This window comes from Diplotaxodon limnothrissa, linkage group LG12 (genome assembly GCF_057381915.1).
Source record: "Diplotaxodon limnothrissa isolate DT_005_m linkage group LG12, D_limnothrissa_male_GT1.1, whole genome shotgun sequence".
Lineage (NCBI taxonomy): Eukaryota > Metazoa > Chordata > Actinopteri > Cichliformes > Cichlidae > Diplotaxodon > Diplotaxodon limnothrissa.
This window is the reverse complement of record NC_140607.1, coordinates 6,155,069-6,170,613: the sequence shown is the minus strand read 5'-3', so window position 1 is coordinate 6,170,613 and position 15,545 is coordinate 6,155,069. Positions and strand designations below refer to the sequence as shown.

General features: G+C 42.2%; 1 protein-coding gene across 1 annotated transcript in view; it reads right to left on the bottom strand.

Annotated features, from left to right (window-relative positions):
- sema4c (sema domain, immunoglobulin domain (Ig), transmembrane domain (TM) and short cytoplasmic domain, (semaphorin) 4C) overlaps nucleotides 1–11,266 on the bottom strand; it is a 119,185-nt gene extending 107,919 nt beyond the window's left edge. Inside the window, exon 1 of the mRNA XM_085367057.1 lies at nucleotides 10,721–11,266. The gene's annotated coding sequence lies outside the window, so the exon portion shown is untranslated. The remainder of the gene's footprint in view (nucleotides 1–10,720) is intronic.
- Between the last annotated feature and the right edge of the window lie 4,279 nt (nucleotides 11,267–15,545).

Genomic DNA, 15,545 nt, shown 5'->3' with positions numbered 1-15,545 from the left:
TTCTGTGTATGTAGACAATGACAAATCTGCAGACACAACAGATTTGAGACTTTTGCTAATTTACCACAGTTAACTAGCGTATTATCATAAACAGATAGCATGTAATTGCCCGCCCGACCCCATTTAATCACAGACTGATTGGAGACCGACTCCATCTTATCGCCATTTTACCGTTATCTCTGACACACTAACGTCAGTTTGAAGACGGTAATTGACTACGAGTCATCACAGACCTGGCGTCCGCTTTCAAAGCAGCTATTTCAGAGGCAGTAAGATTTCACACAGTCGCAATAATTTTGGCCGGGCCACGGTCTCCAACCACTGTTTTTCTAAACTGTAGCTAATTGTTCAGCTAAACTTATATAGCTTCACATGCTGAACTACTTGATATGTGCTATAAATGCCTCAAAACTATCCATAACTTCAGTAGTTGATTAAATATTTCAAGAAAGAGTTTTTATTTATTTCTCCAAACACAAGATAAAAGAGTTTATCTCTATGATAATGAATGGATCCTCATAGAGAGATCGTTGAAAAACACACAAAGAGTGGAGACAACAGGGGCGGGAAGAGAATAGGAGACAGTACCGAGAAATAAAAAAAAGAGTGGTAATCTTGAAAAAGAGAGTGAGAAGGCAAAAGCCAGACTGGAAATTGATGGTGTAATTGTTGACTGCTGGTCAGCTCTTATCTTGGTTTCTCAGGGCCGTTGTCTGGGCAAGCCGGCTTCCTTTTTGCTTTTCCAATTGCCGTCTCTCTCTAAGAGTTGACCAAACCTGGCAACCTGAACACATTTCTCTATTTTTTTTTACCTCTTGCCAACCTTTCCTCTTGTATTCATCCCAGTCGAAATCCCTCTCCTCTTATCTTCTTTCTGTCGTATTATTGAGGCCTCGTCCCACTGAGCATCTTCCTTTCTTTCCATCTCTTTCTTCAAACGAGTCAGGCTTCATGCAGAGAGCAGTGGACTGGAAAAGAGCAGCGGGAGATGGGTGAGAGCGCAACCAGCCTGCGGGTCAGAGGTGAGTCTGCAGCAGGACAGGGGGTAGGCGAGAGGGGCCAGTCCAGAATTGCCCCTCAACAATAGGGGCTATTGTGTCTGCAGCTGCTCATACAGACAGACTCAAAGGAGGATTTAGTGCTAGATTTCAGGTGAGACCATTAAGGTGCTAACAAGAACCATAGCATGGCCTGAGATAAGCTAAGTGTGGAAAAAGTGAATGAAAGAAGCTCAACAGGAGTCTTAAGAGGAGAAGACTGAAGCCGTCTTCATGATCAGCAAACGTTATGAGGATGTGTCCCGGTTTTTAAGCTAACTGCATGTGGAACAGTGTTAGATATCATTGCATTTACTGGTTAAACAGTGAGTTTAGCATATGCATGAATGATTCACTCCCTGCATTGCCTCTTTCTTCACGGCTCTTGTTTAATAAATCTTTTAGATGGTACTTGTGACATGATACCTCTCTGTTGCAGTATTAGCAGCTGGTATGAAGACTGTGCCGTTGTCTAATTTCAGTCACAACAGATGAAGAAAGAGATCGGTGATTCATGGACGTGGATCAAGGTAGATACGTCACGCTGAGATCCATGAGGCAAAATGTGATTAGTCAGACAGGGGGCAAGTCATCTCACTCCTCTTCATCGCACATTACATTGTTTTCTACAAATCACGCTGACTCCTTACTGAGACGTCTCCAATTAAGGCAAAGATATAAACCACAGATGTGTAGGCATTTGAACAGTATGGCGCACACACTGCCTTCCATCCTCTTTGCACTGACCAAAAGTTTCCTGTAGTATGTGAAAGAAATGCTTGGTTAGTAGAAGTCTACCTTGACTTTTCAATAAGGTTGGATAGTTATCTTTGAATTTAGAAGTGCTACACTGGGTAAACACCTGTATTTTCACCTGAGAATGGTAATAAGTAACTAATTTTCCTACAGGCCGAGCTAACCCAAGACAATCACAGGAGGAAATAAAGCAGAATAGCGCTCACCCTCCTTCTAGCTACGAAAGCTAAGCTACTCCCACACACAAGCTCCGTGGAGATCTCAGAGAGCAGTCATGTAGGGGCCCTCCTACTGCCGATAAGCCTCCACTGGCCCTTCTGTAGAGCCTACCCTGGAGAGAGGCCATTAGCCTGGCTGCAGCTCCTTCCTGGATAAGCTGCAGCTTACCAGCCGACGAGCCGCAGGGCAACTTTTTTTATTGTCCTTTCAAAACTTTATGCGTGAGTGTGGGGCGATAGCTTGGGAGGGGTTGCGAGTGCTGTAGCCTGCAATCCAGCATGTGTGTGTGTGCATTCAAGTTGTGCCCTCCCAGCACTTCCTGCACTAACGGCCGGTCCCACGGTAGGAAAGGCGAGCTCTATCCGACCAGAACAATGCCAAAAAAAGGCTGTCATAAAAACAAACTACCATGCTCTGGTTAGCACGGGGGAAGAGGAGGGTAGGGGCCTACTTTCCTTTACACACCCCCTACTGCACTGCATCTGGATCATTATTCCCATACACACAGTCTTAGTTATGCAGGGTTTGAGCCAGTACTTTAACTGTTATCTTCTGCTGCTGGCCTGGACACATTTACATAGACTATCCAGGACAAAATAATGAATGAAAACGGCAAGAAGCAGCTGAATATGCATACTCCATGCACACACACATAGCAATGCTGCAACTGACAGTAAACAATGGGAACCTCCGTATACACAATGGCTCAGAGCAGGACTGACGTATCACCAAGACCTGAATAACAAAAGAAGGGAACAACTCCAGTGGTCCTCTCTGCACAACACATCGCCCAGTCAACTGAGCCAGAATGCATTTGCTGACTTGGAACAAGCAAAATAACAAACGGCTGACTAACGTGCAAGTTGGGGGCCTCAGGAAACATGCTAAACAATCTACACGGTGCCCCCGAAACACAGTTGGCTTACGGACAAGGTTTTTGTTTTGGCTGAGCGTATTACTATCTCTTCCCCAATCCAGCTTTACAATTTCAGCCTCAGCCAAGCATGGGCAGACCCAATAAGCAGCATCAGATAGGATAGATGGGTCCATCTGCTATCTGAAAAGGAAATTACTAAATAAGTATCAAATATAATGGAGATTTCTTACCCTGAGCCCCTCTTCGACTCGGGAGATGAAAAAAACAAATAGGAAACCCAGAAGCAGTGCAAATGGATTGGTATTGATTTATGTAGCCTACTATAATTATAGATGCGAACAGCAATTAAAGAAATACATCAACATGAGGCAAAAGAAGTGTTTGCTTTCATGCCAAGAGTTAGCTGAGAAGATCAGAAACAACCACTCCACTCTCATGTCAGAATCACAGTTCTTGACCCAGTGGTTATCGTCTTTGCCAACTGCTATAACAACAAAGTGTCATAACATTTCTTACTTCAGCTGGACTTGCTGTAGTTTTGTCCTAAACAACAAGCGTTGCTGTTTCGAAAATATAGTCTACATTGCTAGATAAGCTACAGAACAGGAAAAGGAAGTTCAGCACTCAAACACAAACAAAATGGCTGCCAAGATGGTATCTGTTGTGCGGTTTGAAACTTGCTATAGGGCACTTTAATAGTTGTGAAAATGATGATAAATTATTAGCTAAATTATTTTATCAAGCTGATTTGTGGTTTCTCACTTTAATCTTCAATGCATATTTTATAGAAAGTAGTAAAAGAGTCAAGAAGTCCGTAAACTTAGCTTAGCAGGAAACAGTTAGCCTAGTTTAGTCAGAAGCCTCCAAATCCCATCAGCTTTCTGTGTTTTGCTCTGAACAAAAAGCTAATATATAAATTATAACAAAGCTATAAAGGTAAAACAAAGCATTGTTTAGCTTTCGGACTAGACCAGGCTAATTGCGTTAGTTTCTAGATTTTCATCTAATCTAAGCTAAGAGTTCAGTTCAGGATTAGAGAGGTGGACTCTGTGGTTTTTGTTATTTACTCAGGTCAAACATCAACAGCTGTAGTTTTACTGTTCCACAGCACTTTAGCAAGTGATTCTGCTCACAATCTATGGCTTTATAAAACTGTGTGAAATTGACTGACTGAAAATTGTATTTTTGTAATTTCAGATTTTTCTTTATGCAATTTAGGCTACACACTTTACTAATGTACCGATAAATATACATTCACAGGCCACTTCATTAGAACTTAGAACTTTTAGAACTTTTAGAACTTTTATTGTCATTGTACAGTTGCTTGTAAAGTGAAATTCGGTACACACGTTCAACTGCTTGCTGATGCAAATATCTTACCATCCAATCACAACCAGCACGTCATGTGGCTATGGTCCAGGCCACCTGATGAGTTCAAGCTTAGCATCAGAATAGGGAAGAAAGGTTGATTTAAGTGCTTTAAGTAGCATGGGTGTTGGTGCCAAAGTATATCAGAAAGTGCTGATTGATCTGTTTTTTTCCATACAAACATCTGTAGGGATTACAGAGAATGGTCCAAAAAAAGAGGTCAGAATTTGGTGTAAACACCATTAAAGTGTGGCTCCATCCCGCCTTGTATCAATGATTCAGGCTACTGGTGATGGTGTAATGGTGTGGGGGATATTTTCTTGGCCAACTTTGGGCCCCTTAGTATCAAATACTTTGGAATGTGGTGGAATGGATGATTCGCATCAAGGATGTGCAGCCAACAAATCTGCAGCAACTGTGTGATGCTATCACGTCAATGCGGATCACAATCTCTGAGGAATGTTTCCAGAGCCTTGTTGAATCAATGCTACGAACAGTTACAGCAGTTAAATGGGTCTAACTCAATACTAGCAAGGCGTACCTAATAAAGTGTCTGTGATTGTATATCAGCCATGATGAGTTTAAGTCTAAATAGCAAGTGTTCATTCTTCTCTGATCATAGTTAAACTGTGCCGCAGCTATGTTTGTAAATCAGATGCTTTCACATTTATACTGAGTGGCCTGCACTGCAAACCAAAGATGAAAAGGAATTTCAACAGTTGTGATATTTCCAGCTTTTTCAGCAAGCGAATCCTGAGTCTTGACAGGCCGAAGATATGGAGAGGACTGAAGAGATACAGAAAGGAGAGTAGGCAGGAGAGACCAAGCAGGACAAAACCACAGAGGCTAGAAATGAGGCCTGAGAGAATGAGAAGAAGAAGTAAAAGAAAGTGTGAGGGAGGAAGACGAGCATAAATCAAAAAGAGAAAGGACAAAATCGGAGAGGGAAGAAGGGATGAAGAGATGGATGAAGACAGGGAACAGATAACCCCGCTACAGGAGCTCATGGTACCCTTTTATTCACTGTCCTTAAATATTCTAGTGCAACACACATAATAACACATTTGTCTTTATTTCTGTGAAGTCATTAGGCTGAGATTATTCTCAACATTTAATCTCCAAATGTTCTTGTTTTATCAGTAAAGCTGAGGGTAAAATGAATGTGTGCACGCTATATGATTAGATAAGTAACAAGAGAGAAATTTACCATTAGTTGAATAATCTTCCTCTTCAAATGTGACGTAGCAAAACAACCTGATTTGAAGACGTTCCCAACGAAAGGCAGGAGAAAGACGTTTCCACACTCAGTGGTGCCACTCTTGGCCATGGCTCGACTATTTCCTGTGACCATCTGAGAAATACAGCTGTTCTCGGGATTGCGGCTGTTGATTAAATGTGTTTGTGTAGCACGTTGCGGCACTGCATCAACAACTGTAGCTTCAAGCTGTCATAAAAAATATCAGCTGTTCAGTTTTTATCTGTGAACTCCGGGCTGTTGTTCCTGTAGCCCCTCATTAAGGAAGCGGGGGGAAAGTGCGCTGATATATTACGACAAGTTTCACCGTAAAAATGGATTTGTGAAACGTTTGGCGACTCTATTGAGCTACAGAAGTAGATTTTGTTTTATTCTTTTCAAATGTGTACCACCTTGTCATCACTATATGATCTTTTAGGTCTGCATCCTATCAAATCTCAGCAAGAAAGTGATCGAACTTGCAGAAATATCTGCTGAATTCAGCCTCACAACTTTCACACTATTCTTTTAAATAATCTTTAAAAGAGAGATGCACACTCCTCTGTTGCTGTCCGCCAAACGTACTATGTTATATATATGCATATGTATTTGTTCTGTATCTCAAGTAAGCAAAACTCAATTTAACCTTCTAACTCCAAGTGTCCTGTTTTACATAAAAACTTGGACCCAGTTATTGTTAGATACAAACACAAATAGCGTAGCTAGCAGGCACCAGATGGCCAGTAGTGGTCAGCTGGTAACAAACAAGCAGGTCAGGGCTCTCCTCCACCTCCATTCTGCCCAGCATAAATAATGCAGAGGATTCGAGCTACCAAGAGAAACTCCACCGAACTCCTCTAAAAGCCTCGAGTAACTCTCCGAGCAAGTCCTGAAAAGGGGTGTTTACTTGTGGTGAAAGAAAAAAAGAAGGGGCAAACCTTTGTGTCATAGCAGGGAGCTACGACACAAAGGTTCTGTTCATTCATTTGTGTCAGACAACAGTAATTAGATCTGCGTGATGACTGCACTGCATTCTGACATCTTTAAAACTGCATTGATCAAAGCCGGGGGGTGATTTCAGGTCAGGATGAAAAGCTTTGATAAACAAAACTTCTATATTGTAAAAATAATGAAAATCTGGTGCAGACAGCTATACTAGCTGCACATATTTGCCTCCAGGACCAACATTCTGCTCCATATTGGATTTTCCACCAGTCTGACTTTCCTGGAAACACTTTTCGTCCCTTAGGGCTTATTTATTTATTGATTGCCCCAAAGGATGATGGGGGGAGGGGGGCTGGCTGCATCATTCACAGAGGGTGACATGTATTTATTACTCCTTTGTACTCTGTATTCTGAGCGTAGTGAATTTTTGGCAATATTGTTAATTTTTTGACAATAATGTCAGTAAGACTTCATTTAATTTACCTGAATTGATTTGGAGAGATGAAAGGAACATCTATAACAGCTGCTCCCGGGGCATTCAAGGTACTGGCACAACTATTAGAGCCACAAAAAAGGATTACCCTAGTATCCTAGCATAGTTTTCATTCACAGTAGACTGAATGTGCACTTGTCTGTTCAATTAAAGTCGAGCTATATAAGTGGTAAGGGTTTACACTTTGGCAATGCAAAAATGACCTCATCATGCAACTCGAGTTGAGCCGAAACGAGTGGAGGGGGTGTATGTGAGCGTAAGTGGGCAAGAGAGATAGAGGATGAGAGCGAGAGAGAAAAAGAAAAAGCTCAAAGGGAAGGGTAAGTTGCAGAACAGAAAAAGCTTCTCCTCTCGGAACAACTGCAATCACAGCCGCAGCCAAAACCCCCCCGGATCCGTCCTTGCTGCCTAACGGAAACTTCTCAGCAGGCCTTAAAGCAACTGAGACGGAGGCTGGAGGTTGTGCAGTGGTGTGTGTACCATTCAGCATGAGCACAATTTGTGCTCTGCGTTACAGGAAGAGTGCCATCTGTAGTACTTGGACAATAAATGACGACCACGTCAGTTTTAAGAAACGTCAGAATTTGCTGAGACAACTAACATGCTTGTGTGTTTTCTTAGTGTCTTTCAACGGTAATGCATTCACATTAGGAAGAAATGCAAATGTGCAAAGTAAAGAAATCCAAAGTTCTGTCGCATTTTCACACGGCATGCTTAACTGCAAAAACCAATGAGGTGCACACACACACACACACACACACACTGTCTTATCCATACAGCATAAGGTTTATATCACTTTGAACCTGAACCCTGACACATTTGCCACAGTGTTCCTTTAAACACCTTCTCTAAACATCAGCCTTTCCAGCCCATACTTGCAACACGTTGTTCCCCTCACACACACACACGACCCATCTGCTTCAGCTCTCCGGACCTTGCATCTGGCCTCCCATGAACCATATCTCTGTTTAACACACACACATACACCGAGGAGCTCTAAAAACCCCCCACAGAATCAGTGCGATTATGTTTGAGCTGCATTAGAACACAGAGGGCATAGCTCGAAATGTGAACTCTTTGCACCTCAGCAGGAAATACAGACCAGTGTGAAACAGAAGAAACAAAACAAAATCTGTTTCTGTGAGATCCTTTTTTTTTTTAAGCAAAGAAAAGCAGATAGACTAAATCGGTCCTGGGATGAAAGGACGTTTTGAAAAAAAAGAAAGAAAAAAGCCTACTGTGGGAAGCTGGCACATCAACTGTTGCTCTGCAAAAGACACAGAGCCTCCAAGGAAATTATGATGAGCGGATTCAGATCCATACCTTCGTGATACACCACAGCCGGCGTGAACACAGGCTCTGTGTGTTCCCGTATGCAAAATGAGTTACATAATCAGCAATGATCCCATCATTGTTGCATTTTACTGTGTTCAGCTGCTTGGTTGTGGGCTGCAGTACATGTCGCGCTGACGTGATGCATGTGACACTGGGGTGACGATTAAACGCACGCAAACGGGCGGGCACAGAGCAGACAGGAGGCATCTGCCTCTGTCACGACGTATGGTCTATGACGCAGTGTTGACCCCCACGTGTGGAAACTGCCTGTGATTTGTTCTTTGTTGCAGTTTTCCGATGGGACATTTAAGAACTTTGGGGCTAATGCTGCAATGCGCCTCTTAAGAAACTTTAACAAGCATTTTTTTCATTCTGTAAACAAAACACTCACATCAGTCAAAGCGAATCAGTTGCAAAACCTTGGAATAGAGGGGACCAGCATGGATGGCATGAAACCCAGACAAGACGGGAACACACACACAAACACATCAGTCAAGCTTTTATGAAAACATCAAATGAAGCTGGGCACGTGCCTGTAGAGGCATTGCCATTTACATGTGTGCGCTATCAGCCTGGATGACTGTGTGCCATTTCACTGCATGTGTATGAGGAGCAGCTTTAGGAGTGCATGAGGGGGATATAGGAAGGAGGCTGGCTGTCAGGATGTGGAGTCCATTGTCTGTCCAACAATGAAGAGATTGAGTCGGCAGGAGTCCTGTGGCTCTCTCAATAGAGGCATTAACATCTGGGGCGAGAGGGCTACAGTGTGTGTGTGTGTGTGTGTGTGTGTGTGTGAGAGAGAGAGCGAGAGCGACAGAGTGTGTGTCATTGTTGCGAACACCCTGGATAAAAGTGGATTTTTAAGTTTGTTTTTTTTAGCCTGGGAATAATGCAGATGTCAGGAGGAATCCTTCAACAACTAAATTGGTTTTGAAAGATCTCTCCTTGTAACCCGCTTCACTGCCGAATAATCTGTGCAATACTGCGCGTGCCTTTAGTGAGGATTATGTGTCTACTTTTCTTTTTTCCCCCTCAAAGTCTGTGAACTTGATTTATACCAAATTAAAAGGTGGGTGAATTGAATTTTGGCAGGCTTATCCACTGCTACATCCCTCTGCACGGCAAATGTCAACTTGCTAACTCTGATTTCTACTCGCTTATTGCTTCCATTAATCTTTGCAAATGACACAGTGACACAAGCGGACGCACAGAGACCTGCAGAAGCCACCCGCCCACCTGTGGTACAGGGAAAGGGAGTCTCCTGTGACAGTTACACAAATATCACAGTCAGAAAACAGATCCTCAAGTATGATATCACTACTAAAAACCTATCTCCTCTGTCCCACATGGCAACAGCCCTTTGCAGGGACCCCCAATCCAACACCCTTCCTTCTTCTAAACTACCACCTCCTTACACCAACCCTCACTTCCTCACTGTCCAGTGTGGACACACGCCCCTCCTTCCACCTTCCAACCCTCCTCCTCCTCAGTAATTACAATAATCACTCAAGTGAAGCTAATACTTACTTCATTAAGGCAAAGGAAAAAAGAAAGAGAGGGAAAGAAGAACAAGGAGGAAACCACTCCAAAGTAATATCTCAAACCAGTGAGAGCTTCATTTTTGAGTATTAACTGAGGGATACAGGCAGCAGTTGAAGGGACTCCGTTCTTTCTTTCTTTCTTTCTTTCTTTCTTTCTTTCTTTCTTGGCATCTGAAACTTAAAACCTCTTCACAAATCTAAAATCCACACATGTGCACAAGTGCAGAAAACTTTGAAATCTACAAAGCAGTTTCCCTTCGCAGGAAGACGACAGCGGCCACAGTGAGTGAGGATTACGAGGGGGATCTGTATTGATGTTATTAGAGGCGGAAAAAAGCACTACCAAGCAAAAGAAGGTGCCTAAAAGTTTGTCTTGTCAGGCACCAGACTCGCTCAGAACTTAAGAGCCTGAAATACAGGCAGACACAAAAGAGATCATTCTCAGACTGCTGCACCAGTATACACCGAGAGGTCAGCTTCACGTTGTGCGTTTTTGCTGCACGGTAGCATTGCCGGGCTGTGATTGTGGAGGTGCAGCGGCAGCACATTACAGTAGATGCACAGAAATACAGTAGAAAAAAGCCCGGAGTTGATTCCCTTCCAACTGCCCCTGACCGCAGTGCGCTGTGTTTACACAGCGCGAAAAGGGGATAAAGTTGCATCGCATTGAGCCCCAAAACTGGCAACCCAAAACACCCCAAATCATCTGTCTATACAAACGCACTGCACCTTAGATGGTGCTGTTTTAGGAAGAAATTAAAAAAAAAACGTGGGCTTCTTGGCAACAGTTGGAGATTCGGAAGCTCCGGGGTTTGGGATGTTTTCTGCCTCTGCTTGCTTCGTTAGTGTGTTAAAATCCAGCCGCCTCACAGCGCTGGAAGCAATATTGCCGAGAAATAACGAGCGCACACTTACCTTATTATTACGGTGATGGTGCTGATGATCACGGGCAATGCGTCCTGCGCTTTTCCTCCCCGCTCTCCGTCCTTCTCTGACGACTGGAGCCAGTATCCGTTTCTGCCTCTCTGTTTCTCTCTCTCTCTGCTTTCTCCGTTATCTCACGTTTGTTTTTGAATTTGAGTTATAAATTATTCCACATCCTCATCAATTTCTGATGCTCTCTCTCGCAGTTCCTCTCGTGTCCCCTATGCCTTTTTTTCCTCCTAAAAATGTTTGGACTATAAGGCAAATCAAGCCATATGATCCTGTCATTCAGTTTTTCACACAGAACTGGCTCTCCGCGCAACTCCCTCCCTGGGCTTTGTAACACGAAACCAGGCGAAGACGAGGAGGAGGAGGAGGAGGAGAAAATGAGGAGGAAAGGGGAAAAAGCAAAGAAAGAAACGAGAGCGTGGATTGAATCCACTATCTGGGACCAGCTAAAAGGATCTACCCGCCTCCCTGTCTCAGAAGTTTCGGCAGTCCGTACCAAGCAGATATGTCAGAGTGGTCGTCGCGCTGCGTCTCTGTGCCAATGTCCAATGGAAATGATGTATATGGGAGTGTGTGTGAGGGGTGCGTGGCGCTGCAGCGTGTGTGCGCCCCCAGCCTACTTCTGCAGTACGCATCACAGCAGGGACCTGAGAGGATTTAAAAAAAAAAAAAAAAAAGAAAAAAACCCAAAGAAGCACACAAACAGGTCTCCGCCCATTAGCCCCTCAGAACAAGGGTCAACAGCAGAGGACCCCCCGGCAGTCATTAGATTTACTGTAGAACATGCACGTTTCTTTCTTTCTTTCTTTCTTTCTTTCTTTCTTTTTAAAATAAGTCTGCCCCAACCTGAGGTCAAAGTCCCTTTATACCTCCGACTCCATACATCTGACACCCAGGACTTGGGTGGTGGTACGCCACTGACCACCAAGCTTAGCATAAGAGGTGGGATCCAAATATGATAGCAGTGATATCAACACTGGTCTTGGAATCGGACTGGTACTAGGATACGTTGTGCACAGTTGTGTTAATTATTACTTTCCGGGAATTAAAAAATACATCTCAATAATAAACAATGAAAAAGGTCTGAACCTTTTTGTATTGACTGTCACATCTACTTTATTAAAAGTGAACAGCGCAAATGAAAACAACCCAAAGTGTTTTAGAAACATTCCAGGTCTCAAAAAAAAAAAATCCCAGTTTCAAAACATGAAAAGCTGAAAGGTTTGTTTTGTTGTGTTAACTAAGTATTGTGGAAAGTAAAAATCATAGTTATTAAACTATGGTCATTAAAATTTTTTTTCAGAATTTGCAAATTGTTGATGAATCCTAAATCAAACAAAATTTGCAGTATCGCACGGCACTGTTTAACATCTCTTAAGCAGATGTTAATGCGGCATTATAATTATTATTTCCTTTAATAAAGTTACTAAACTTGTTGTCAGATGAAGTCTGTAACAAATGTTTATTTTTTTGTATTCATTCTCTAACCGTCTCATGAAAATAAAGAAACATTAATCTTAGTTTTCTAAGATTTTGTAATCTGCATCTCCTCTGCACATTTTAATGATGCGCTTATTGATTGCTCTCAAAACTCAAAATGCTGCTCATCTGCTGCCGTTATAATAAATGCTCAGTCTCAGCAGAAGAAGACAGATATATTAAGTATGATATTAAGTGGGGTAAGTCTTGGATTCTTTTACTAGTAAACGCAACATTATTCCCTCCGATATGAGTTAAAGTCCTTCGTCATTCATGTTTAGCTAATTTGAAAGCCTTACCCTCACTTACCCAGTTTAGGGTCACTGAGGGCTGGAACCTATCCCAGGTGCCATTGGGTGAGATGTGGGGTACACCTTGGACAGATCTCCAGTCTGTCGCAGGGCTAACACAGAGAGACAGACAACCATTCACACTCACATTTACAATATGGGCAATTTAGGTTTAGGTTGGTAGTCCATTTGGTGGACTGCTAAGGTCACAAGTCCATTTCTGTCCTGTGACGTACTGGTAAATCTGGTGTCACTGTGCTGATTATCACAGCGAGGCTAGCGACCACACACTCTCACATCCATACCTATGAGCAATTTGCAATCAACAGGTGTTCTAAAGCGGCGTCCACACAGTAGCTGTAATAAATTAGCAATTTCAAACAACAAAGCGAAATAACCACTTGGCGATGTGAAACAAACAGGTCCCAAGATAAACTTTTCTCAACTTTGAAGCGAGCGATTGAAGTAACTACAAACAAGAGTGAACAATGCTGTTGATTGACATGTGGCAATGTAGAAAATACAGAAGAGGGTTACCTAGGCAACCATAGCCTTGAATGTTCTGACAGCCAGCTATCAGCTAGAAAGCAATATATGATGAGCAAATCTCTTCACGTGTGGATGCCCTTTAACAAGCATGTCCTTTCAATGTGGGTGAAAGCCAGAGTTATAGAAGAAACCCACGGGAGAACAATCAAAACTCTACACAGAAAGCCGACCACGAGGTGCATGTGCTATATGTGGGGCAAAAGTGCCAGCACGCTCCACCGTACAGCTCTTGAAAAACAAAACTACTCTGAATCACTTTAATCAAAGCAGCAGTCTCTGCTGTGTGAGTGGCGCTCCCAAAACAGAATCCTACATTTTTCGTAATGAAAATCTGAAGCCATGTCTTTCAAATACAAAGGAGTTTCTATCAAATAGTATCAGTTGATGTAATTGGTGATTTTAGGGCAGAAATAATTTTTAACTTCTAAACGGAAACATACACTTAGGCTTAAAAATAGTCCCGATTTTTTGCAACGATACTAAAGTAATCATCATGTTTTTGTTCTCACAGGTCTTACAATCAAGATCGCCTATGGGAAACAGGATTTATGAGAATGGGCAGAGGTAGAAGTTAGCAGTAAGCACGCTAGCTAGCTGACATCTGAAAATGATGTGATATTCTGGCTGAAGCATTTCTATCCATCCATCCATCCTCTATTGCTTATCCCTGTCAGGTTTGCGGGTGGGCTTGAACCTATCCTATCCCAGCTATCTTAGGGCGACAGGTCAGTCTGTCGCAGGGCTAACACATAGACACAGACAAACATTCACACTCACATTCACACCTTTGGGCAATTTAGAGTTCCCAATTAACCTAAAACCACTAAATGCATGTTTTTGGACTGTAGGAGGAAGCCGGAGTACCTGGAGAGAAACCACGCAAACACGGGGAGAATATGCAAACTCCACATAGTTACCACTGTGAGGCAACAGTGCTAACCACTGTGCTAGAAGTATCTCTAAAAAACAAAAAAAATACACTTCGACTGTAATTTCAGACATAAAGATAAAAAGCTATATAATCGTAGGTTTTTGGAGGCATCGTGAAGTTAGGCTAGTTGAAGTACTTTATGTGACGTTGCAGCTAGCTACATAGGTATTTTAGCTTTAGGCTAATACAAAGACAGCAGTACAGGTGACATATTCAACAAATTGAATTCTTTTATTTGACAGTACAATGAGTTTTTGGGACAGGGTCTCATCATACGGTAGAAAAATGACACTCTTTGATTTATTTTAGTTTTTCAGGCTTTTTAAAGAAATGACAGCTATCACTGAGCGGTTAAGATTCTGCTGAGAGTCTGCAAAAGTTGCAGGGCTGCTAGTGTCAGGATGTGTAGCTTGAGCCATGGGGGCTGTCATTAGTGACATCTGCCCATATCTACTGCCGGTGCTGAGCACTCTTCCCTTGTTTGATGCTTGAATGCATATCTCAGGAGTACGATGACTGACAAAGGACTGAGAGGACTTGCACGCATGTACATCTATCATCATACTGGAGCCGAAGCTGGGGCCATTTTGTTTGACAACAGGGGAAATGCAGAGTTACCTTCAGATTGGGAGGAAAACTATTTCTTGATATTTTCCCATCAGTTTTTTTTTTTGGTTATGTCTTTTTGGAGGCTGGTTTGGGTTTTGTTGTCGCATCTACTTGACCCTGTTTTGTGCAAGTTTTCATGACATTTCTGTTCATAAATGTGAGACTACAGACGAATTGCACATTTTTCTGAGCCATATCCAATATGTGATGTTGTGCACTTGGTTGGCTTTGGTCTGTTGTGTTGGCTGCTACTCTAATTAGATTTTTAGGGTTTGTTGTATTGGTAAGATTAGCGAAATTTAAAAGCATGAATCACTGTACTATGAATTTAAGTTTATGCGAATAGCATTAATAAAAAGCTGTACAAAAGTAGAATGACAATTGAATCGTTTTTAAGCTTCTTTTAGGTCTGAAGCCTAATCCAAAAACAAGAAATACAGCACTGCAGCACATTGAAAAATAAGAGCCTCTGCCAACGCAGGACCCAGAAACAGTGTTGATCATCACTTAACAACTGATAAGAAGAAATTACTCTGAATGAGTCAAAGCCATTGGGAAATACTGCTACAAATATTTCATCTAGTTGAGCATGCTGACATTTCCTTTCTTCCTGTCTGTTCTTTTTTTTTTTTTTTTTAATAATCACTGTTTTCGGATAAGGCTTTACCCTTCTGTTGCATTCATTGTATTTTTTAAGCAATCTGATGAATTTTAGCATGTTGGTTAATATAATTACTATGAAATAACTTACCTACTCCAATTGTTTGTTATTGCAGTGACGAACAATGAACTTGCGATCTCGTTGCCTCTGAAAAGACTGCTTTGAAGTTGCAAGTTCCAAGCACCTACGATGCATCAAGGTGAAGATAAGAAAGTGAGTCTGCAATTGGTCTGCAACTGAGTGAGGTCAAACTGTCACTTTTGTGGAAATTGTTAGTAATAATACAGC